The sequence below is a fragment of the Miscanthus floridulus genome, unplaced genomic scaffold (assembly GCF_019320115.1).
Source record: "Miscanthus floridulus cultivar M001 unplaced genomic scaffold, ASM1932011v1 fs_71_2, whole genome shotgun sequence".
Classification (NCBI taxonomy): Eukaryota; Viridiplantae; Streptophyta; class Magnoliopsida; order Poales; family Poaceae; genus Miscanthus; species Miscanthus floridulus.
The window spans coordinates 48,294-72,552 of record NW_027097161.1 but is presented as its reverse complement, the minus strand read 5'-3'; the positions used below and the strand labels follow the sequence as shown (position 1 = coordinate 72,552).

Below are 24,259 nucleotides of genomic sequence, written 5' to 3'. Positions count from 1 at the left end.
CTTAAGCAAATGTGAATGAAGACTCATTGAGCTTGAATATTCCTTTAAATTCTTACATAGGGCACATGGACAGCACATGAAACCATCCCGCTTATTTGCCTCGGCCACACCTAAGAAATAGTGCAAGCCCTCAATAAAGTCTTGGGAGCGGCGATCGGCATTGTACATCCAATGGCGTGACATAATCTGTATTACACGACAAATTATGAAAACCTTGAACATAATTAAGTATTTTATTACACAACATAAATGACACACACATGGTTGATTAATTAACTAAGCCTGGCTACAACGTAAGCAATCCCAACTATCACTAAACAAACTAAAACTACAATGCACTTTAGTAACATAATTATTTTGTGATCGTACGCAACTAAAACAGACAAATCATTCTTCTGTTGAATATCAATAAGCTTCTCCTGCTGGCTCACTGACTCATCAGCAGTAGCCGCTACCTCAAGCGCCCCCAAATTCTACACGTATGTAGCATAATCTTCCTCCCAGTACCAACCATCGCATCCATTGCCCTCCCACTGAAATTAAAGCCAAAAAATATTTAGTCAAAAATATTCAAGAAAAGCAGGTCAATTAGCCATAATTATAAAATGCGTAAGAAACTCACATCGCGATCCGGGCACTTGTAGAAAACATGACCCTTGTTGGGTCCCTGTCTCTTGACTCGGTACTCCATCACAATATTCTGCTTACACTTGCCGCAGATAATGAGAGGGAGTTCTGGCCTCAGTCGTTTCGCAACCGAACGAGAGGCCAAGGATCCGGTACTAGTTGTCATCTACTTTCTATACTTATTTTTGCAAACTAGTGTAAATTTCATATTTTCTAAAATGATATATTTAAATAAAACTAGTACGGATTTCACATGTTTCAATAAATAACCATCCGTACTAGTTGACCTTGCTTACGTGATCAACTCGGTGAGCATTTCTCCACCGGACGGCACCGTACTTGGCCAAGGAAGAGCTCTGATTCTACGAGAAAGGGAACACGGTCTTCCACGACCGTTGCCGCTCTCCCTCGTAGAATCAAAGCTCCTCCTTGACGTCCGTTACCGCTCGGCAGAGAACATGCTCGCCGACCTGAACACGGTCCGCAAGTTCAACTAGTACGGATTTTCTATAATTTTCTAACTATTTTCTAAGTTTTTCATTTCATGGAAAATTTAATTCTAAAAAATAAAAGGCATGATTTCTAAGTATTTCATTTCATGGAAAAAATAATTCTAAGTGACCTACTCGATATCGGCGAGCGCGTGGGCGTTTAGGTTGCCGATGATAGTAACATTTGTAGATGACATTTGTAGGTCTGAAGTTATCAAATATCCATCAAATTATAGCTCAAAAACATGTTTCAATAAATAACCATCCGTACTAGTTGACCTTGCTTACGTGATCATCTCGCGAGCATTTCTCCACCGGACGGCACCGTACTTGGCCAAGGAAGAGCTCCGATTCTACGAGAAAGGGAACACGGTCTTCCACGACCGTTGCCCCTCTCCCTCGTAGAATCAAAGCTCCTCCTTGACGTCCGTTACCGCTCGGCAGAGAACATGCTCGCCGAGATGAACACAGTCCGCAAGTTCAACTAGTACGGATTTTCTACAATTTTCTAACTATTTTCTAAGTTTTTCATTTCATGGAAAATTTAATTCTAAGATCACGTAAGCCACCGGGGACGAGGATGGCGCGTGCTCCAGCGAGGACGAGCGAGGCGTGATTTTGATGAACTAATTTAACTTTTGTTTATCCAAACGTATATGCAAATCATCATGTGATTTTGAGCTAAAAATGACATATAAAATCATAATAAAGTCCAACATATAAAGTTACACATGCATCTACATCGCAAAATGAGATAAGCTACTAATAAAACATAAGAGGATTAAGTTTGTTACCTCCAAAATCGAAGAGCAACACCAATGGAGGGGGAGAGAGCAAGAACAACAGCAAGCTGAAGAACAGAGGCAGTGAGTTTGAATGGAATGGCTCGGGCTCGGGGAGGAAGAAATGAGCTGAATTATAGGCTGGGATGATTAGTCCCGGTTAGGGGTCCAAACCGGGACTAAAGATTAATCTTTATTCCCGGGGCATCACCCAAACAGGGACTAAAAGCTTTAGTCCTGGTTGGACCTTTAGTCCCGGTTGGTAATACCAGCCGGGACTAAAGATCCCTGCCCCGCGGACGACCGTTGGGCAGGGACCTTTAGTCCCAGTTAGTATTACCAACCGGGACTAAAGGGTCCTTTAGTCCCGGGGGCAAAAAATACCGAGGCTAATGCCAAATTGGAACATCATTCTAAAGTCTATTCTCTAGTAGTGGCAGTGGACGATGTTCAGGCTTCTACTGGGAGGAACAATATGTTGAACTCGTGCAAAAATATCTTGCACAACAGGTAGATACGGCGGCTAATGAGGCAGTGATCCAGCCGAAGAAGCCCAAAGATGTTGCACAATCGGGGGATCTATCTGTTTTAGTTGAGATTGGTCGCGAAATCCTTGTGCTCCTGAAATGTATTTTAGCTTTAGTTCTTATAGTGGTAGTTGGGATTGTCTACATTGTAGCGATGCTTTCATAAATTTGTATCTTTTGTGGTGGCACACATGTTGTATAAATAATTAATTATGATCTTGGTTTTAATATGGTATTTATGTCATGTAATACAGATGAGCCGGCATTGGATGTATAATGCTGATCGCCGCTCCCAAGAGTTCATTGACGGCGTGCATTATTTGTTACGTGTGGCCGAGGCAAACAAACACGACGGTTTCATGTGCTGCCCATGTGCCATATGTAAGAATACGGTGGAATATCCTTGCTCAAGGACTCTTCATTCACACTTGTTCAAGTCGGGTTTCATGCCAAACTATATTTGTTGGACGAAGCACGGAGAAACCGTTGTTGTAATGGAAGAAGGTGAAGAAGAACAATGGGACGACAATGATATTATTCCCGATGGTGCGTGCTTCAATGATACTGCAATGGGAGAAGCTGAAGAAGAGGTAGCCGCAGAAGATGAGCCGGCTGATGATCTTTCTCAGGTCATTCATGACGCACAAAGAGAATGTGAAAGTGAAAAGGAGAAGATCAAGTTCGAGCGGATGCTAGAAGATCACAAGAAATTGTTGTACCCAACTTGTGATGCAGGGCAGAAAAAGTTGGGAACGACACTAGAATTGCTGCAATGGAAGGCAAAGAATGGTGCATCTGACAAGGGATTTGGAGATTTACTAAAAATCCAAAAGAAGATGCTTTCGAAGGACAATGAATTGCCCGCCACTACCTACGAAGCAAAACAAGTTGTCTGAACTATGGGGCTAGAAATCGAGAAGATACATGCATGTCCTAATGACTGCATCCTGTACCGTGGCAAAGAGTACGAGAAATTGGATGCATGCCCGGTATGCCATGCGTCGCGGTATAAGATCAGGCGAGATGACCCTGGTGATGTTGAGGGCGAACGTCCGCGGAAGAAAATCCCTGCCAAGGTTATGTGGTATGCTCCTATAATACCATGCTTGAAACGTCTGTTCAGAAACAAAGAACATGCAAAATTGTTGCGATGGCACAAAGAAGACCGTAAGGTAGACAATACGTTGAGACACCCTGCTGATGGGTCCCAGTGGAGAGCAATCGACAGAGAATTCCTGGAGTTTGCAAATGACGCAAGAAACTTAAGGTTTGCTTTAAGTACATATGGTATCAATCCTTTTGGAGAGCAGAACAGTAGTCATAGCACTTGGCCTGTTACTCTAAGTATCTACAACATTCCTCCTTGGTTATGCATGAAGCGGAAGTTCATTATGATGCCTGTGCTCATCCAAGGCCCGAAGCAACCTAGCAATGACATCGATGTGTACCTGAGACCACTTATTGATGAACTTCTCATTTTGTGGAATAAAGAAGGTGTACGTGTGTGGGATGAGTACAAACAGGAACACTTTGATCTGCGAGCATTTTTGTTCGTAACAATCAATGATTGGCCTGCTCTAAGTAATCTTTCAGGATAGTCAAACAAGGGATATAATGCATGCACACACTGCTTCGGTGATATTAGAGGTGTATTCTTGAAAAAATGTCGAAAGGTCGTGTACCTTGGCCATCGTCGATTTCTTCCTGCAAATCACCCCGTAAGAAAGAAAGGCAAGCATTTTAAAGGGAAGGCAGACCACCTAACCAAGCCTCGCAACCGAACCGGTGAGGATGTACTCGATATGGTCAATGATGTAAAAGTCGTCTTTGGAAAAGGACATGGAAGCCAACCTGTTCCGAACGACGCTAACGGTCACGCACCCATGTGGAAGAAGAAGTCCATATTTTGGGACCTACCCTATTGGCAAGTCCTAGAGGTCCGCAGCTCGATCGACGTGATGCACCTGACGAAGAATCTTTGTGTGAACCTGCTAGGCTTTATGGGTGTGTATGGAAAGCCTAAGGACACATTTGAAGCACGACAGGACCTGCGTTGTTTGAGAGAAAGAGACAACCTGCATCCAGAGAAGACAGATGATGGACACCATTACTTACGTCCTGCTAGCTACACTCTAAGCAAAGAGGAGAAGGAAATCATGTTTGAATGCTTAAACAACATCAAGGTGCCATCTGGATTCTCCTCGAATATAAAGGGCATTATAAATGTGCCAGAGAAGAAATTCTGTAACTTAAAGTCCCATGACTATCACGTTCTCATGACGCAATTACTTTCAATTGCATTAAGAGGAATTCTACCTCCAAATGTACGTCTAGCCACCGTGAAGCTATGTGCATTCCTCAATGCAATTTCTCAGAAGGCAATTGATCCAACTGATCTAGCTAAACTATAGAATGATGTGGTTCAATGTCTCGTTAGCTTTGAGTTGGTGTTCCCTCCTTCCTTCTTTGATATTGTGAATTCAGATGTTTATTATGTCATGTTTCAAATTAAATCAATGTTTGATTTGGTGGGATTTCTCTCTCAAAAAGGTAAATTAGGATATTGAGTGATGAAAAATTAAAATATTAACGTTAAAATGATGGGAAAACAAATTTCCTGTCCAAAACCAATAGTTTTAATAATTTTAATTAAACACTACATTTTTGCATTAACGAAATAATAAATATTAGTTACATTATGTTTTATAATTGTAACAAAAAATAAAAAAAGTTAGGTTATAGATTTTTCCTATGTGTAATAAAGAAAAAGAAAATCCATATTTTTAACAAAATAATTTTATGCCTTTTATTTAATTTACTATGTATTTAACAAAAACTATTGCATTTCTATTGTATTTAACAAGACTATTGCTTAAAACAGGCGAGAAACGAAACTGCAGGCCACCTTTACTCCCGGGTGGGAAGCCCACCCGGGAGTAAAGGTGGGCTGCAGTTTCGTGGCCCGCCAAAAAAAACCCTTTACTCCCGGTGCGTGTTACCAACCGGGAGTAAAGGTATACCTTTACTCCCGGTTGGTAACACGCACCGGGAGTAAAGGGACCTTTACTCCCGGTTGGTAACTCGCACCGGGAGTAAAGACCCTTTACTCCCGGCTGGTGGCTGGCACCGGGAGTAATTCTCTCTAGTATATAACCGCCAGCGCCTGGCGCAGATCGATCCGCTCGTCTTCTTCCTCGTCGAACACCGCCGCCCTCTTCTTCCTCGCGCCGCCGTCTGTTCACCTTCTGTGACACCGCCGCCCTCTTCTTCCTCGTGCGGCCTCCACCGTGCGCGCCCGTGCCCCTCCTCCACGCGCGCCCGTGCCCCTCCTCCGCGCACGCCCGTGGCCCTCCACCGCGCCCTCCTCCGTGCGCGTCCGAGGCCCTCCACTATCGAGCTCGAGGTGATCAGTTCACCTCTTTGTACATTCTCAGACGGTTACAAATGTCCTAAAGTAAATGTTATATTTTGCTGTGATACCGAATATAGATGTTCTAAAGTAAATTACAAATGTCCTAGATTTTATATACGCAAACATCATATAAAAATGAAGGAAAACTTCAACGTTTCTTCATTTGTGAACTTTGAATATACAGATATAATATATTAATGTTGCTAAAGTAATATGAGCATTACATATTTTTTCCGGGAAGACTATCTTCAAACTTTATATCATAGCATCAGAGACGAAGTACTGTGCCTGTAGAAGAAGAAAATAAATTCTTATCATTTTGGAAATAGTAATGGTTATATTAGCAATAAGACACATATACTTACATTTCATAATGACTTATACTTACATTATCAGCATAGAATTTTCTCATATGATGAATGACTACATGGTTCACATGGTACATAGGATCACAACATCACGCACCGACACCGCCCCGGCCCGCCTCACGTCGTCGTCGTCAGCACGCTGGCCCGCCTCACGTCGTCGTCGTCAGCACACCGGCCACCGCGCCGACACGTATATATACATCATTTGTATTCATATGCATGTATATATACGTCATGGAGCACCGCCGCCCTCGTTCGCCCATGCGTTTCTATGTATATGGCGGAGCACCACCGCCCTCGTGCACCCATGTGTACAGACATATATACGGCAGAGTGGAGCACCGCCACTCTTGTCACACCGCCCTCTCTCACGGCCTAGTCGATCAACGTTCGTATTATCGTTATCGTTAACGCTAAACAATCACACCAGGGCGAACCGCGCTGTTGATGTCACCGACGTGGTTCGCCCTAGTCACCGACGCAATTCGCCCTCGGCCATTTATGTATAGCCCTAATTCGCCCTAGTACCGACGTAGTTCGCCCTAGTGTGGCGAATTGCGTCCGTGACCGAGGGGCAAGATTTAATAATGCATATTGTTCGTAGATTTTACGCATGTAAGCAAAGATTTGACGTACTATATATTGGTTTTGTTTTTTGAAGCTAGATGGCCGACCCGAGAAACATAGATGAGGAGGAGTTGATGATGAATTTGATCAACACTGGCACTCAAGTTGCCGGCGATGATGGTGCTAAAAATAACGTGCAAGAGGATGCAGATGACGGGAGTCAGTACTTAGCTCTTGAACAAAATGAGCAACAACATATTGGCCAAGTATATATTTTTTATTATTAGCTATATATATTATCATATGTCTTATGTGTGCTCATGACATTAAAAATAATGTTTATGTTTTGTAGCCCTCGGGATCGACATCAACAACTACAACGAAGAGTAAAAATGTTCGAGGTCCCAAAAAGCCATTGGAGGGCCGCTTCATCATCTCGGAGTTCAATGTGGATACAGGAGAACCGGGGGGCCGAATAAAATGAAATTCGTGCACCACTATGGTTACCTTGTACGGGACCGGCTCCCGATCAGTACCCGCGAATGGAAGAAGAAGACCAATGCTCCTCATATTAGTTTTGTCTCCGATCGTGACAAGACGTTAATTTGGAAAGATGTCTTGGTACATTTCACGCTCCAAACAGATGGTTATGATGATATAATAGATGGTGATGAATTGAAGGAGCGAGTTAGGGATTGGGCAATGAAGAAGATGGCCACCCAGTTTCAGACTTGGAAGAAACACCTATACACGACGTATGTCAAGAAGAACATAGCACCAGATTTTACTGTCCTAGGCCCGATCTCAAAGCAGAGGCCCTATTGGGATGAGTTTGTACAGTACAAGACTTCGGAAGAGGGTGTGAGTCGGGTGATAAAGAACCAACGTAATGCCCAACAGAAGACATACCACCATAATTTGGGATCAGGTGGCTACCCGACTGCCATTAAGAAGTGGAACAAAATGGAAGCAGACCTTCTTGCCAAGGGTATCAGACCAGAATCACTCGAGTGGGGATAACGTGCAAAGAATTGGTTTTTCGCTCATGGGGCAACACTGGACCAGGAGACAGGGAAGTGCGTTTATGGCGCAAGACTGCAAGAAGCAGCAGAAAGATTGTTTTATACTTAGAGAGCTACTGCTAGTGGTGTGTTCAGGCCCAACAGAGAGAAGGATGAGCTGACATACGCCATCGGGACTATTGAACATGGTGGCCGAACTAGAGGCAAAGGAAGTGTCTCGTGGGAGCATGGATTCCCTCAGGACAGACCTTCCTACAGAAGCCGCCAGAGAAAGAAGGAAGAAGAGGCACAACGGCTCCAGAGGTTGGAGGAAGCGGTGCATGAAGCACAGGAGCGGGAAAAAAACCTTGAAGTGAGAATGCAGGAGGAAATCAGAAGGCAAGTGCAAATAGCAGTGAGTGCAAGCAAGAAGGCATCAGAGCCAGGAATCAACATTAGCCAATCTGTTCAGTTGAAAAGCAGCTGTGCTTCCACGGAGATACCAAATCAAGGGGACACATGACTGCGCTTCCCTGTGGATGACGTCACTGAACCTTGTACAACGTGTGAGCTACACATTCCGAAGGGGAATTCCACAATCAATGTGGCTATCGGTCTTGTTAATCCTATCGACCGAACCAAGACACCAAGGATTCATGGGAATATAATCCAAGAAGGATATGCTACCATCTCGGTAGATAAAGCTGAAAAAGGTTTTAGTGATTTGCCTCTTGACATTCCTGGAGGTGATGGCGAGAAGACTCTAGGAGAAGCGGAGAAGACATTCATTCTATGGCGCAAGCGCTACATCATCATTCCAGGTATGTCGGCTCCACCTCCTCCTGAACTACCTCACCATAGGTACATGCGGATGAAAACACTACATTATTAATTTGTATTGGCTTAAATAATTAACAATATGCTCATAATAATATGTCATTCCTTTTTTTTTAGCAGATCCTCCCCGAACCTAAATCCAATTGTTCAATCGCCAGATCATCATAGTGCTCTGTACGATGACATTGTGTTGGAAGGCAAGGCTGCATCCACACCATCTCCAAGGAGGTCTCCAACGCCGCAGCCGCCACCTCCAAGGAGGTCTCCAACGCCACTGCCAACACCTCCAAGGAGGTCTTCAACGCCTCCCCCGCCCCCGCCTACCAAGAAGCCTAGCAAGAGGCCAGCCCCGCAAACGAAGAACCAGTCCCCGCCTGCAAAGAAAGCCACCATGAAACCAAGGGCTATTCCCAAAATTATATCTGAAGAGAAGGAAGAAGGAACTGATGCATATAAAAAAGATATGTCTAGATTCTATGACAAACTTAAAAAGAATCAAGAAGCAAGTAGAAACCTGGAGAAACCATACTTCTTCGTAGCTCTAGATATTCTAAGAAAAAGGGTGGCTTCTTACCAGCAACAACAGTGGGAATCTCGTAAGCCGTCCAAATCAACGTTATCGGACTATGACCGCACTCTCACCAAGTCAATTGAGGCGGCACAGAAAAAGAAGCTGGCAAGGAAAGGAGTTGCCCAACTCGGACAACAAGCGCACCAATCAGTCCCCCCGCTAGTTGTTGGTAATGAATATGGTTCGAATTTAGGATTAATGCATCAGGCAAACATACCTCCGGATGTCGATTTGGATCACCTTGGTGAATTTATTGATGAGACTGGTCTCGACCTTTACCAGATGTTTGGTGATGAAAACATTGAGAGTGCGGCGGAGGTTGATATTTGGAAGAAAAAATTTGTACTAGGCCAGAGTCTATACAACCCTCAAGCCTTATCTGATCTGGGGACGCAAATGTACTTGCTAAACAAGTGGTACATGTAGGCGTCTACCGGTGGAGACTTCTGCGTTGGTGTCAGAATTAGAGACGAACATTGGTTCTGTGGCGATGATGTTATGTATGTTGACTTTGCAGAATTTCATCAACTATGCCACCTGACCTCTCTGGACAAAGTTATCATTAACTACTATTGCCTGTAAGTAATAATTCTTTCGATCTATTATTAAACTCATCATATGTGTGTATATGCATATAAATTATCCTAACAAGTACTATATATATGTAGATTTACAATGATAGAGCTCAGAAAGGAAGGCTCAATGAAATTGGTTTTGTTGATCCCCATATAGTAATCAAAGACCCAGTTACTCCAAAGACTAATTGGAAGTCTGAGTCAGAGAGTAACCTCATGAACTTCTTAGTGAACCAACGCCACAAGAAGGATATACTCTTTCCCTACAACTTCAAGTGAGTGTTAATAATGTCGATCATCCTTAATGGCTCATATGTTGATTCTAGTTAATTAATGAGTGTTATGCGTTATATCCTATAAACACATGCAGCAATCACTGGATATTGATGGACATCGATCTGGTGAAAAGTCACTTGATAATCTATGACTCGATGAGAAAACCACAACGAGACTACCAAGATATGATAGATATTATCCAGAGGTAATTTCGGTATCTCTAGCAACTATATATACACACAAACATGATGATTAACTATATCTGATGACGTGGCAATTTTTTTATTGGGCAGTGTTTGGAAAACCTTTATTGAGAAGCAACACATGGAAAAATACAAAGCGCCACTGAATGTAATCCCTTTGAAAGCAAGTCCCCTGAATCGCATCATCTTTATTAATTAAACATATAGCTTTCACCGGATCACCAGATTGGATGACAAATCTTTTTCTCATAAAGTGGTGTCTGAGGCAGGAACAGGGGAACAACTACTGTGGTTACTATGTTTGCAAGTTTATCAAGGTGGTCTCTCAAAGAACTCCTACAGAGAGACTCAAAGTACGTTAAAAATACACTATATATTCATTTAATAATTATTATTGATTGTGTTACTATGTCTTTATATATATATGTACATATATTAATTTATTTTCCTTTAATTCAAACCTGTAGACTCGATGGTTGGAGAAAAAGGTCATACGGCAAGACCAAATCAAAGCAATTCAAGAGTCTATAGCTGGATTTTTTAATGAGCAGGTCATCGATTCCAAGGGCGAGTTCTACTTCGACCCAACACTACCATGGAAGCCAAGCTAGAGGATGAGAGGAAACTTGTTATATCACAACAACTGTAATGCAATCTTTTTGTAATATATGCACATGAAATAATATAATGTAAAATACACATATGCATGCATGCATATATATATATATATATATATATATATATATATATATATATATATATTCTATGCTTGAATTGTGTGATTTAATACGTTCATTGTGCTTGAACCGAAACATACTATACGCGCGTATAAATGTATAATTAGCAGCGTACAATACGACTTCGAAAACCTATTTTGAAAAGAAAACAATAAAATGAAAAGAAAAGAAAAAAGGAATAAAACCTTTAGTCCCGGTTCGTATTACCAACCGGGACTAAAGGTGCCGGCCATCGTGGCATGTCGGGAGGCACCTTTAGTCCCGGTTGTTAATACGAACCGGGACTAAAGGTCCTCCTTTAGTCCCGGTTCCTGACCCGGGACTAAAGGACCCCCTTTAGTCCTGGATGCTTGCTCCCGGGTGGGGAACCGAGACTAGAGGGGGTTCCCCACCGGGAGTAAAGCTCTGTTCTCTACCAGTGAGTCCAACAAGCCAATGGCTCTCGTCCGCCAGCGCCGCCGGCTGCCGCACCTCACCCTCCCGCTCGACCACTTCGCCCTGCGCCTGCCGCCGCAACCTCAGCCCACCGCCGCGCCGTCCACCTCCACCTCCACATCCGACGCCCGGCTCTCGGACTATGAGAGGCTCTCCATTCTCGGCCACGGCAACGGCGGCACCGTGTACAAGGCGCGGCACCGGCGGTCCGCGTAGCTGGTCGCGCTCAAGCTCTTCGCGGACGGGGACACCTCAGCGGCGCGCGAGGCCGAGATACTCATGCTCGCCGCGGACGCGCCTCACGTCGTGCGCCTCCACGCGGTGATCCCGTCGTCGGCCGCCGCCAGGGCCGGGGAGGCGCCCGCGGCGCTGGCACTGGAGCTCATGCCAGGGGGCTCCCTCTCGGGCCTGCTCCGCCGGCTGGGCCGCCCGATGCGGGAGCGGCCCATCGCCGCCGTGGCGCGGCAGGCGCTCCTTGGGCTCGCCGCGCTCCGCGTCGTGCACCGCAACCTGAAGCCGTCGAACCTTCTGGTCGGCGCCGGTGGCGAGGTCAAGATCGCCGACTTCGGCGCGGGCAAGGTGCTCCGCCGGCTGCTTGAACGACATCCGGAGGAGCAGCGGCGACGGCCTTGGCATTGGTGACGATGGCGAACGGCGGCCCAGCCGCAGCCACACGAGGTGAGCAGTCGGACACGCTCGGGAGGTGATTCCATCCTCGCGTGAGCGCTGCGACGAGCCATGCCACGGAGAAACGGAGGGGGTTTCGTTTCCCTAGAGCCAGGAGAGAGAGGAGATTTTGCATTGGCTTGGCTCGCGAGTGGGCAAACGGCATTAAACAGGGGAGTTGCATCTGGAGAGCACAGCCAGGCCGCCGGGCCACGGTACCAAACAGGCCCTGAAAGTATGAAACAATGTTGGCACTAGTTGTAGCAGGACGGCCGACGGCTTTTTGGTATAATTTAAATTAGACTGAGACTTTTCTGATCTTGTGTTCTTGGACCATGACTTTTCTAGCTAGTGATCTTAGCCAAGTTTCCACTGCCACAAAAAATTATAGAGGCGCATCTCCCTTTTTCAATAGAGGCAACAACTCGATCTAAAACCGCCTCTAAAAATAGTTTCTAAACCGAACTATCTTTATAAATGCAATTGTAGGGACGTCTGGTATTTTCAACTAGCTTTACTAATGCCCCCTATATTTAAAGGCGATTCTAGATCTAACCGCCTCTACATATGGATTTGTAGAGGCGGCCGTATCTAGAGCCGTCTCTAAAAATAGGAGTAACACAGTAAAATTTACAACCTTTTCAAACGAAGCCAGATGAAGACAAACTTTATATCGAAGTTCTATATCTGGAAGAGGTCTATAGCTTTATAGTTGACAACTTTTTATTTGAAATATTTTGGATTCAACAAATTCTATTTGAAGTTACTCCGCCCGTTCCAAATTATAAGTCGCTTTGACTTTTTTAGTACATCTATTTTACTATGCATCTAAATATAATAATATGTCTAGATCTATAGCAAAATGAGTGAACAAAAAAAGTCAAAGCGACTTATAATTTGGAACAGAGGGAGTATGATATTTTGAAAGTCAAATTTTCCTTACAAATCTAATATACTAGTTGAACTTAACAGCATCAACACGAACAACTAATTTGCAAGGGATTTGAGGTGTAGTGCATAGGAAACAAGAATGAGAGAGAAAGAGATAGAAGTAGAGAGATGTATCGAAGAAGAAAACGGTGTATTAGGAAGTGAGAATGACAACTAATAATGTGAAATATGTATAGAAAGCTAAAAAGGTTAAGTATTATAGGAAGGAGGGGAGTATCTCTCGTCATGCCATTTTTTTCACAATAGCTGGTGCATATAGAAAGAATTACATCGTTTCCAAAGGGAAGCCTACGGCCTTGCGCCCGCCTAGCGCAGGCGACTCTTCTCTTTCGGTGGCTCTCTCATCCTTTTGCCGATCATCGATCGACCCCCTGTGCTTGGTCGGTAGTCATCGAATACGATCGATCAGCGTCTAGTACGAACACCAAATCCATTCGCGCATGTACTTGTACTGATGGCTGCAACGATCGCCGGTTGGTCGGCACGCTTGCCAATGAAGAAGTACATGCATCATGCGTGCAGCTATCCTCCAGCCGACCAGCCCCGTGGGCTGTGGCCTGTGGGGCTGTTGCTCTTCATAGCGACCGGAGGGCAGACCGGCAGATCTCGTGGTTCCTCGTGATGAGCTCGCAGCGTCATCTGCCCGTCAGCAGCCTGCCGCATGCATGGCACACCGCAGAAAATTCAGGCATGCATGCATGCACGTCCTGGTGGTTCCTTTCTCTACACGAATCCATGCATCGTCAACGAACGAGAGCTGTGAACATGTGATCAGCAGTCAGACGACTGTCTGCTATGGGCAGTCTTGCATGCCCAACCAGCCAACCTGCATACACGCCGCAGCGTATAAAACTGGACGACGATATCGAGCGCGGGTCGTGCCTAAGGCTGGCTCGGCTCGTCTCGTTCTGGCTCGTTAAGATAACAAGCTAACTCGGCTCGGCTTGTTATTCTAACGAGCCAGAAAGCCAGCTCGGCTCGGCTCGTGAAAAGCTCGAGTTGGCTCGTTAAACTCGCGAGCCAGGTATAAAAAATACATAAAATATAATATTTGCATTTATCTCAAGTTTAAGAATAATAATAATATAAAAGAAATGCATCTAGACCAGTTACCAGTCAATTTATAGGGTCTAGACTAGTTACCAGTCAATTGTAAAGTGCAAGACATGAAGTAATACAAAAACTAATATAAGTTTTGATACTTTTTTCCTATAAGTTTGGCTCATTTAGCTCGCGAGCGGCTCGCGAGCAGGCTCGAGTTGTCTCGTTATAGCTAACGAGCTAAAATCTTGGCTCGACTTGGCTCGTTATCATAACGAGCCGAGTCGAGCCAGCCACGAGCCGAGCGAGCTAACGAGCTTCGAGTTTTTCCTCCAGCCTTAGTCGTGCCTTTGGGAAATGCGGGGATGGATCGTGCTTTTGGGAAACTTGCGCCCCCTCACCGCCGTTGCCGCCTTGCTATGGTGCGGTAGGGTTTCGCTAGAGCTTCACGGTCAGCCTCCCATCACCCTGCTGCGGCACGATAGGATCACGCCGGAGCTCTACGGTCGTCATTACTATAGCAATCTTAACCGAGACGGGCAAAAAGCATTAACCGAGGTGGTTTTTCTAACCGCCTCCGTCGAAAGGTCATGGTTAATCAGGCCTGTAACGGAGGCGGTTGGCCGCCCCCCTTAGTTAATCAAATAAAAAAACAAAAAAAATAAGAAAGCCCGTTGACAAGCCTAGCGAGCCCACCCACGGGCCCGCCGAGCCCATCCACACGCCACCGCCGCCGCTGCTCGTTGGTGACGCATCCTCGCTGGACCACCGGGATCCGCTCGCCCGCCTCTGGATCTGGTCGTCCGCCGTCGAATCTGGCCTCCGGCCGCCGGGATCCGGCCGCACGTCGCCGGATCGGGCCGCACGCCACCGAGAACCTTCCGCCCGCTACCGGATCTACGAGCTGAAGGGTGGGGAGGGGAGGAGCGCCGCCGGATCTAGAGCAAGGGCGCGGCTTCGGCCCCCAGTCACAGCGCCGCCGCCGGGAGAGGAGGGGACTCGTCCGCACCGGATCCGCCACTAGCGGACTCCTCCTTGTCGGATCCATCACCAGAGATGGATAGGGAGAGGCGCCACCCAACCTGCCGGCTATGGAGAAGGAGAGGGAGGGACAGCGCCACACAGGGAAGAGAGGGAGCGCCGCATGGGGGAGAGCGCCGGCGGGGGAAGATGGAGGGGTGCTGCCCTGCCTACTGGCTATGGAGAGGGAGAGGGAGAGGGTGAGGGAGTGGCAGCAGAGAGGGAGAGGGAGAGGGAGTGGCCGCGTGAGCAGGGGGAGGGAGCGCCGACGGAGAGAGCGGGAGAGACTAATTGAATGGGTGAAACCCTAACTAAGTCACTGTATATATACTCAGGCATGATATTGGGCCGAGATTTGGGCTGTCTGGGCCACTATTTTCCAAGGCGGGCCATATAGCGTGCCTGCCTCCTAAAATGTATTAACCGCGGCGGTTGCGTTAGAACAACCGCCTCGGTTAATCGGCATTAACTGAGGCAGTTATCTTACAATGCTCGCCTCGGTTAAACATTAACCGAGGTGGTTTGCTGGCCCGGCTGCCCTGCCTCGAATAACCGTGGCGGGCAACCAGGCCGCCCGCCTCCGAGCCCCAAATGCAAACGCTCTACAAAAGATTTTCTGTAGTAGTGCGTGGCCATGGCCGCAGAGCTTTGGCAAGACCATACCACGTCCGTGGCGACCTCCTTCTTCCCCCTCCACCGTGGCCATGGTCTCCCCTGTCCCAATCCCACATGGCCACCTCCTCTGCCGCCTGCTCCAGTGGTGTCACCACCGCCTCCGTCTCGCCGCCCTCTCTACCGTCCCCACCACCGGGCTGGCCTACCTACCCCGACCTCCTTTCTAAGCCCGGCGAAGATGGGGGCCCCTAAAACCCGAAAACCTAACGCCGACAACTTCATCTCCGGTAATGGTTGCGGTGCTCATGGGCTGCGGGGCGCATCGGGCGAGCTCATCTCCAGCAACAGCGTCGATGCTCATGGGCTATGGGGCACGTATAAAGCCTGGGCCGTGGGGGCGTGCGCTCCTCGCTCCGCGTGACTCGTCGCTTGATTGGTTTTGCGATAAAACTAAGAGTGCATTTTTCGCAAACATGTGTAGCCACCTGGCCCACCTAGCCTGTTCATTCACAAACACGCGTGCGGGGAGGGAGGGAGGCCGACCGTGCGATGGGCCACCGCTGAGGCCAACACGCTGTTGTGAATTTTTTTTTATTTTAACACTTTTTGTAAACTAATTTTAAATCTAACATTTTTTTTTCAAAACTAACACTTTTGGCCGCGCCTATTGCCATGGCGCGGCGAAAAGCCTATGCCGCGCCATACATGGTGGCGCGGCGGGTGGCTGACGTGGCGACGACTGGAAATACTGACCGGTGATGTGGCAGGGCCTACCGCGCAACCGATCTTGGCACGCAGTGCCGCGCCCTGATCCGTGGCGCGGCAGAGCCGAATAAAAGCCCCGCGACCGGTCCCCTCTGCCCGAGCAGCAAGCCAGTCTACCCGCGCCCGCCCGCGTCTGGCCGCCGCGCCCGTGCCCGCCATGCGCCGACCGTCGGTGAGCCACCCCCTCCGACCACGCACGGTGGCTGCCCGCCGCGCCCACCGAGGCCAGCGCTTGCGCCTCCTGGCCTGGTCTAGCGCGCCACCACCACGAGGACGAGCGCCGCCACCTTGAGGTACTCCCCTAGTGTATTTGTTGATTGAATTGACATTGTTAGTATAGAAAGTTAGTAAAATAAATAAAGTTAGTATAATTTGTAAAGTATAGTTAGTAAAGTTAGTTAGTTTAGTTAGTATAGGTAATATAGTAAGTTAGTATAGATAGTAAAGTTAGGTAGTTTAGTTAGTACAGTTAGTGAGTCTAGTTATACATTGGATTTAGTCTAATTAGTTGTTGTAGTTAGCCTTGTATAGATGTTAATATTAGATTAGTTAGTATAGTTATAGTTAGAATATGTATTAATATTACTATAGACATTACGTCCGACGATTTTGACGACTTGATGAAGTTTCTTGAAATGCTTTTGCAGATGGATTGTTGTGTTAGAGTTTTATACGGAGGAAGTGTTAGGAGAGAAGATGGTATGTTTGAGGATATGGAAGAAGAATTGGAATGGTTTGATGAACCTCCTAGCTTCAATGACCTTTGTGTCCGTTTGAATGCAAAGTTTGACGGTGATTTCACACTGAAGGGGAGGTTTGATACTAGAAAAACTAGGGCACACTATGTCCTCATGCCCTTGTGTGACCCTGCTCACTGGTTCCGCTACACTAGGGTGCTCCAAGGTTCCAATGTGCCCATCCATTGATGGTGTTGGAGGCAATGAACAAGAATTGGGGGTCGAAGGGAAAGCAACTCAGGGTAACATGGATTTAGACGGTTAGTTGACGTAGGAGCAATTTCATTCAAGTCAAGTAGGTTCTATAAGCAATGATTTCGATGTGAACGAGTTTGAACTGGAAGAGGACACTAGTAGAAAACAGACCTTTTGTCTTGGCACCATTTTCGGAGTTACTCTCGGTATTTTTTGAACCCGGGAGTGAAGGAGATTTAATCCCGGCTATACCCTCGAGCCGGGAGTAAAGGTCGCTGCCCAACGCTGCTCGCTCGGTAGGCAAACCTTTAGTCCTGGTTAGAGGCTATAACCCAGACTAAAGATCGACATTTAGTCCCGGCTAGAGCCACTAACCGGGACTAAATGTTTAGTCCCGACTGGAGGCTTTAGCCAGGAATAAATATTGCTCTTTGTTCCTGGTTATAACCTCTAACTGGGAATAAAGCTTCCGCCAGTAGTTATTAAAAAAACAAATAGTTTTAGTTTATTAGTTTCATTTATATTCTTTTCTTAAGTATACTTTGATTTTTAGAGTCTTTTGTTGAAAAAATAGTTTTAAATTTTAGGGGAAAATTATAATTTTCACACATAAGTTTTTAAGTTTTATTTTACCGTATTTCGACGCAAAATTCTAGTGTTTTCAATCTATAATTCACCGTATTTCGTCTCACGCGGCACAAAGAAAAATGTAATAATAAAAATAATTATCAAAAAAACCTAAGATCTTGTGTGGGCCCATATTTTGGGGGTAAATGATTGCCAAAAAAATTTCAAGCCATTTCAACATAGGCGGAGTCGACGTGCTTCACAGAGATATATAGAACCTTTTGTCGAACCCTATCTATACACCTAGGTTCTCTGGGATTCTGAGGTTCATGTGCTTTCTAGTGCCGGATTGGTCTCAAACTTTTTCTCAAGACTGCAAATGCCCTGTGTGAGGCCACCGCCAAGTTTGAGATTTTTCTGAGCTGGTTTGGTGCTTTTTGCACTTTAATTGAATTTCCGCGCGAATTCACCGATTAATTATACGTTGAACTAAGTCCACCCCCGAAAAGATCCGGAATGGTGCCAAACTTTGCCAAATGGTCTCTTGTGCCCAAGGTGATAAATCTTTGTGGAGGTCGATGCAAAATTCTAGTGTTTTCAATCTATAATTCACCGTATTTCGTCTCACGCGGCACAAAGAAAAATGTAATAATAAAAATAATTATCAGAAAAACCTAAGATCTTGTGTGGGCCCATATTTTGGGGGTAAATGACTGCCAAAAAAATTTCAAGCCATTTCGATATAGGTGGAGTTGACGTGCTTAACAGAGATATATAGAACCTTTCGTCGAACCCTATCTATACACCTAAGTTCTCTGGGATTCTGAGGTCTATGTGCTTTCCAGTGCCGGATTGGTCTCAAACTTTTTCTCAAGACTGCAAGTGCCCTGTGTGAGGCCACCACCAAATTTGAGATTTTTCTGAGCTGGTTTGGTGCTTTTTGCAGTTTAATTGAATTTCCGCGCGAATTCACCGATTAATTATACGTTGAACTGAGTCCACCCCCGAAAAGATCCGGAATGGTGCCAAACTTTACCAAATGGTCTCTTGTGCCCTAGGTGACAAATCTCTGTGGAGGTCGACGCAAAATTCTAGTGTTTTCAATCTATAATTCACCGTATTTCGTCTCACGCGGCACAAAGAAAAATGTAATAATAAAAATAATTATCAGAAAAACCTAAGATCTTGTGTGGGCCCATATTTTGGGGGTAAATGACTGCCAAAAAAATTTCAAGCCATTTTGACATAGGCGGAGTCAACGTGCTTCACAGAGGTATATAGAACCTTTCGTTGAACCCTATCTATACACCTAGGTTCTCTGGGATTCTAAGGTCCATGTGCTTTCCAGTGTCGGATTGGTCTCAAACTTTTTCTCAAGACTGCAAATGCCCTGTGTGAGTCCACCGCCAAGTTTGAGATTTTTCTGAGCTGGTTTTGTGCTTTTTGCACTTTAATTGAATTTCCGCGCGAATTCACCGATTAATTATACAATTATTGATGAAGAACTTAAAGATTTACGTTAAAATGATGTGAAAACAAATTTCCTATCGAAAACCAATAGATTTAATTAAAGTCTATATTTTTGCATTAACGAAAATAGTGATTATTAGTTGCATTATGTTCAATATTTATAATTAAAAAGACAATAGTTTAGGTCACATATTTTTCTTGTGTGCAGTAAATCAAAATAAATTTTATTACTTTTTTAAAAAAATATTATGCCTAGTATTTAATTTACTAAGCAAATAATAAGAATATAACATTTAAATAAAAAGAAATATATATAATACACTAACCAACCAAAAAACGGGCGCGAAGTGAATTTTCCAGCCCCCTTTAGTCCTGGCTTCCATCACGGCCCAGGACGAAAGGTGGGCTGCATTTGGTGGCCCGCCACAAATTACATTTAGTCCCGGCTGGTTATTGGAGCTGGGACTAAAGGCGGACCTTTAGTCCCGGCTGGTGGTTGGAGCCAGGACTAAAGGTGACCTTTAGTCCCGGGCAGTGTTAGGAGCCAGGACTAAAGGTGACCTGACTAAAGGTGACCTTTAGTCCCGGGCTGTGTTAGGAGCCGGGATTAAAGGTCCCTCTCCTTTATACGCCAGCTCCCTTCTCTTCCTCCTCTCACTTCTCGTCTTCGACTTCATCGTCATCAGCGAGCGCGCCGCCGCCAACCGCCACTGATTCGGCTCCCCGTCACCAGATCGTGGATCCCGGCCACCCCGACGCCGCCCTCCTTGCCGGAGCAGCCCCCGACACCATGCTCGTCACTGGAGGAGCCCCCGAGACGACGCCCCATGTGCGCCGCCTCTCGCCGCGGCCCCCACGCCGGCCTGCACGCGCCACCAGCCTCCCCACCGACGGTGCCCCCCCGCAGGCACTCCACGACGCCGGCGCGTGCCTCCCCACCGACGACGCCCCCCGCGGGCACTCCACGATGCCCGCGCGCCGCCTCTCGCCAGCCCTGCACGACGCCCCATGCGCGCCGCCTCTCGCCACGGCCCACACCGGCCTCCACGCGCCACCGGCCTCCCCACTAACGGTGGCCCCCCGCTGGCACACTCCACGCGACGCTGGTGCTCGCCTCCTCGGCCACCGACGCTGGCCGGCCGCCCCGCGTAGGCAACCGCCCCCGGCCGGCATATAAGTATATATAATTATTTATAAATTTAATTTTTTATATATATGAAATGTATATGGAAGTATATGAAATTATATGTATGAAATGTATAAATTTATGTTATATATAATGTTATATATAATACTAAATTTCATTTTATATGTATGAAATTATGATAATGGGTTATATATATATGAAATGTATATATTTATATTTATATCTATGAAATGTGTATGAAATTATATGGCTAAACCCTAAACCGCCCTATATATATGTAATCCATTAAAATTATATATATGACATGTATAATTTTTACTTAGGAAAAAATCTATTGTGGAGTATGAAAAAAATTATATATCTATGAAATGTGTATGAAATGTCTATGAAACCCTAATTGCATAATTATTGTTTTATAATTGTTTAGGCTCTCTATGGCCGACCCGAGAGACGATGACCTGGAGGCGGAAATGATGGATATTTTCAATGCTGGCACTGAACATTGTGCCGATGTTGATAATGACCAGCAGGAAGACGACGGAAGTCAATACTTGAATCTCGATCATATTGTTGAGGAAGTTGTTCATGAAGATAATTCCGGCGAGGTATATATTTCTCAATATCTAGCTCTCATTTATTTATTATGCATACATGTAGCCCACTGGATCGACCTTCGTTTTATAATACTTTTTGTGTTTCTATGCGTACATAGCCGTCTGGATCGACGACGATGACGGGGAACACAAAGAATGTTCGAGGGGCCAAAAAGCCGTTGGAAGGCCGCTACATCATCTCAGAATTCAACGTGGCTATAGGCGAACCACTAGGACAATATGCACAGAAATTCATGTACCACTATGGGTACCTTGTAAGGGACAAGCTTCCGATCAATGCCCGTGAATGGAAAAAAATAACAATGCTCCTCATATTAGTTATGTCTCTGATAAGGACAAGGAGCTGATTTGGCAAGATGTTCTTGCACATTTCATGCTCCAAACAGATGATTATCATGAAGACATCACCCATGAAAGGTTGACGGAGCGAGTTAGGCACTGGACAATGAAAAAGATGGCCACCCAATTCCAATCTTGGAAGAAGCAACTATACAAATCATACGTCAAGAAGAACAAGACTCCAAATTGGAACGATAAGGGCCCAATCGCGAAGGCAAGGCCCTACTAGGAGGAATTTGTATAGTACAAGACATCAGAAGAGGGTGCAGAATGGGCGAGAAGGAACCAAGAGAATTCCAGACAAAAGCAATACCACCATAACATGGGATCAGGTGGCTATGCGACTTCCATTCCCATGTGGCAAAAAATGGAAGCAGACCTTATTGCCAAGGGGGTCGTACCTGAATCAACACCGTGGCCTGAACGCACAAAGTGTTGGTTTTTAGGTCATGGGGGAGGATTGGATCCAGTCACCGGGAAGCTTGTCCATGGCACAAAACTCGAAAGAGCAACAGAAAGGTTGATTCAAATTCTAAAAGCTAGAGATAGTGGACTATTCCGACCCAACAGAGAGAAAGATGAACTGACATATTCCATCAGGACTGCTGAGCATTGTGGACGAACTAGAGGCAAAGGGGCCGTTCCGTGGGTGCAAGGTTTCCCTGAATGGATCGATTCATACAGAAGCCGCCAGAGACGGAAGGATGAGGAGGCAGAGAGGATCCGCACCTTGCAGCAATATGTTATTGAGTCACGGGAAGCGGTGCTTGAATCACAAAGGCGAGAAAAAGAAATGCAAGTGAAAGTGCAAGAGGAAGTCGCAAGGCAAGTGCAAATACAATGGAGTGCCCACGGGATTACAACAGCTCTGGGAATCAACATTAGCTCCGATCAGTTGAGAAGCAGTTGTGCTTCTACGGAGCTGCCTGATGCCATAAAAGATGCAGAGTTGCGCTTCCCCGTGGATGACGTCACTGAACCTTTTACATCATGTGAGCTGCACATTCCAAAAGATAATGGCACAGTGAAGGTGGCTATTGGTGTTGTAAACCCTATCGACCGTACCAAGACACCAAGAATCCATGGGGCAGTAGTACCAGCTGGATATGCTACCGTCTTGGTGGATAAAGCTATTGAAGGTTTTAGCGATGTGCCTCTTGACATTCATCGAGGTGATGGGGAGAAGACCGTGGGAGAAGCAGAGAAGTCATTCATTGCATGGTGCAAGCGCTACATCAATATTCCCGGGAAGCTGTTGCCGCACAATAGGTACGGATGAAAGTGAACGAAACAATTTTTTTATTAATTTTATATTGCCTCTTAAATAACAATTGACTCATTGTCTTCTGTACACACACAGCAGGGCCTCCCCCATCCTAAGTCCAATAGTACAATCACCAGACTAGCATAGTGCTCTGGGCGGCGGTTACGATGGGGTAGAAGACACGGCTGCATCCCCACCATCTCCAAGATGGTCTCCACCGCCGTCGCCACCGCCTCCAAGGCGTTCCCCAACGCCGCCTCGAAGGTCTCCAACGCCTGTTCCCCCACCATCTCCAAGACAGTCTCCACCGCCGCCGCCACCTCCTCCAAGGTGTTCCCCAACGCCGCCTCGAAGGTCTCCAATGCCTGTTCCCCCACCTCCTCCCATGAACCAGGGAAGACGGCTGCAAACAAATAAGCCATTTGCCCGCCGGCGAAGACGACCAAGAAGGCCCCCGTGAAACCAAGGCCAATTCCACAGAAATTGCCTGGTAAAATGAGTAAAGAGGAGTTACATGATGCGGTTAAAAAAACCGTCAAAGCATTCTTCTCAGGCATAGGGAAGAGGAAGCAGCAGGAGTAGAAGCACGTCCACCTACCTCCAGCTAAACTAAGGCAGATGGTGGAAGCTGAGCAGAAAAAGAGGTGGCAAGCTCATAAGCCCTCGCCACCATCAGACTTTGACCACACTCTTACCAAGATAATCAAGAAAGCTGCTAAAGCAGGGAAAACTGTTGCACAACTCGGAGAACAAGAATTGCAATTAGTCCCTCCTCTAGTTATTGCTAATGAATATGGTTCAAACATAGATATGCTGGATATGATGGAAATACCTGCTGATAAAGAAGTGGATATGGCGGAACTTGCTAACTTTTATGCTATGAGAGGTATCGACCTTGGCGATTTCCTCTTCGAAAGTGCGCCGGTAGCGGATGAATGGCAGAAATATGAGCATGGCAGGAGTCTATGGAATCCTAAGACCATCAATGAACTGGGTACACAATTGTTCAAGCTAAACACCTTGTACCTCGACGCGTGTCACCGGAAAGAGCTCTTTATTTCTGTCAGAATCAAAGACGACCATTGGTTCCGTGGCGATGACGTTATGTACATTGAGTTTGCTGAATTACACCAACTAGTCCACCAGAACTCTCTCGACAAGACTCTCATCAGCTGCTATTATCTGTAAGTGATTCTTTCTACTAATTAATAATAAGTCTCTACGTACGTACATGTCTATGTTTATTATCCTCACTCTATATATATGATGCAGGTTTGAGATGGGAGAGTGCAAAAAGAGAGGGTGTACTGATATTGGTTTCATTGATCCACATATCGTATTCAAAAACCCTAAACCCCAACCAACATGGAAAGCAGAAACGGAGGCCAATATCAAGATGTTCTTAGAGAAGCAACGTGACAAGAAATGTATACTCTTCCCCTACAACTTCAAGTAAGTG

The 24,259-nt window shown here is 45.9% G+C and overlaps 1 pseudogene; it reads left to right on the top strand.

Annotated features, from left to right (window-relative positions):
• The first annotated feature begins 11,409 nt into the window (after positions 1 to 11,409).
• On the top strand, positions 11,410 to 12,051 carry LOC136532820 (mitogen-activated protein kinase kinase 9-like; annotated as a pseudogene).
• The last annotated feature ends 12,208 nt before the right edge of the window (positions 12,052 to 24,259 follow it).